Raw genomic sequence first — 2,455 nt, forward strand, 5'->3', positions numbered from 1 at the left:
TTTTAAGAACAAACAAACCAATGCTATTCATTTCACAAAGTAAATATTTTTAAGGGCAATATTAATACATAAACATTGCCTTATGCATTTAAAAATTACCTCTGTTTTTCCCAGATTTTTCTGCTGCCTTTTGGGGGCTTCCCCCAGCCACCTCATCTAGACAAAGTTCTCAAGCATTTGCGAGTGTCATCCTAGCACTATTTGATCTTTCTAAGAAATAACCATTTGATGTTGTATTGTTTTGTACTGGAGGACACCAATTTTTGTAGGCATATTGAATTGTTTCCAGTATATGGTTTCCTTTCAATTTTCTATATCCACTAAATGACTCAATTTTATTTTCTCTCTCTTTTTTTCCCATGTGAAAGCACAAACACAGTCCTTCACTTCCACAAATTATGCATTTGAGTGTCCCACATTTGGGGAAATCTCACGGGTCAGCACATCTAGAGTGCAACATATAGGCCTTTCCCTGGGAAAGCCACCTTCATGATCACGGTATCTTCCCTGGCAGGGAAGTATCCACTTTCTTTTTAAGACTTCCATTAGCCTTTGAAAGAAAATACAAATAGAAATGTAATAGAATTTAGAATAATTTTCAGTATCAGCTTAAAATGTTAATTTCAATCATCCATGATTATTCGCTTCTAAAAAAGTTCTTAATTCTGACACAGGCTTCTACAAAATTGTAAGAAAAAACACTATGGTAAACAATGAAATAACTGCTAAATAAAGCTACCACACATTTTATGCACGGATATGCTCATTTTTGATAGTGACTCTTAGAGCATTCTATTGTATCTAACAGCCATTCTCGGTCTTCTGGAATTTTATCATGTGCACTATGAGCTTTAAAAATAAGCAGATGAAAATAATTGATAATATGTAGTAGTAGCTAATGTTTTACTGTCTAATATGTGCCATTCAGAACAAGTTTTTGAGGTAATCTAATTAATATCAGAGTTAGTTTCCTTAGAGGGTAGCATTAGTAAATCCACAAATAAAAAATCAATTACAGTTAGGTCAAATACTTTGCCAATTATTACAGATTTAGCCAGTTGAGGAGCTAGCTAGCAATCTGACCCAAACATCTGACCTCTTGGTGTATTACCAATTTAAAATGTTTTGGCTAAATATACTATCCATGCATTACTACTAGCGAATTAAAAACTGTAATGTTATATTACTTTTCATGGTTCTATTTTTTGTTCTATACTTAGGATTATGCTCCATGGCCCAGGCTGGACTACAGTGACAAGATGATAGCTCATAACTCAATGAGGCCTCACATCCAGGGTTCAAGGAATACTCCTGCCTCAGCATTCTACCTAGTTGGGATTAGAGAAATGCACCACCATGTCCCAATCGCCTCATTACTTTTACTAAATATGACTAGCATTTTATGACTACCTTTTTAAAGAAAAAACAAAACTTACTTGGTGTTCACTCATTTTTCAGAGACAACATTTTAGAATGTAAAGCAAGAATCTCTTGATAATAAAACAGCGATATTAATTGGCAGTACAAAATTGATTTCAATTCTGGTAGTAAATGAACACACACGATGGGTAAAGCAATTTTCAATGGCAACAATAAAATTTGCCTGATTTGCTAATCATCAGTCATTTTCTTTCAGAGCTGGCTAAATTGCAACATATTTACATTGCCAACTTTTTACTGTTCTTAGGAGTCAATATTAAAAATCACAAAAAAAGACTTCTGTCTTTTTTGTCATTACCATGACAGATAAATAAAATAGTTTGTTTCTCTCTACCATGTATCTTACTTAATAAAATGATATTATATTCCAAGTCAGAGGCCAGGTTTTTTTTTCTTTTTGCCATAGGAACATTTATAATATAAATTTCTTTTGAAAAATGTAATTTTTATAATCTAATTTCAGGTAAAGAATAACATGGAGAGGCTTCTTGTAACACTTAAACAGTACACATTTCATTATCTTATTCTCTTAAAAATTATAATAAAGTAAAAATCATGCCATTTGCCACATTATTAATAGCATCAAAAGTTTTCATGTGAAATTTGGATTAATATTATCTTTGCCTATATTGTTATCTGCTGCCTTGAACAGTGTTGATCTCAGTTGAACACTGCCTGTTGAATAGACTAAATGTTCATTAGAAAAAAAGATTCCAAGCTTATCTTAATAAGGAGAATAATAAATTTATGCATGAAACCCACATTAATCCACATCAACTATTTTCCACATTAACCCAACATGGATACCTTTACTGTAATCACCTCCTTGGATGAGATGAGGCTAAGATGTGATTTAGCCTTACTTTAGAGCAAACACAAGAAGTTACATAGTAAACAATATATGACTACAAACAATTTTTTAAATGGCATAAATTAATTTCCATTGATAGGAACTCAATGTCATTCATACAACATTAATTATCTGCTTGAAATCTATGATGGTGGACCAAAGAAC

At 32.3% G+C, this 2,455-nt stretch overlaps 1 non-coding gene across 1 annotated transcript; it reads right to left on the minus strand.

Moving 5' to 3' along the window:
• Window positions 1-362: 362 nt before the first annotated feature.
• Window positions 363-522, minus strand: LOC129395787 (U1 spliceosomal RNA). Its single transcript, XR_008623001.1, has one exon. It is a non-coding gene; the product is annotated as a U1 spliceosomal RNA (small nuclear RNA).
• Window positions 523-2,455: the final 1,933 nt, after the last annotated feature.

This window comes from Pan paniscus, chromosome Y, assembly GCF_029289425.2.
Source record: "Pan paniscus chromosome Y, NHGRI_mPanPan1-v2.0_pri, whole genome shotgun sequence".
In the NCBI taxonomy this organism is placed as follows: domain Eukaryota; kingdom Metazoa; phylum Chordata; class Mammalia; order Primates; family Hominidae; genus Pan; species Pan paniscus.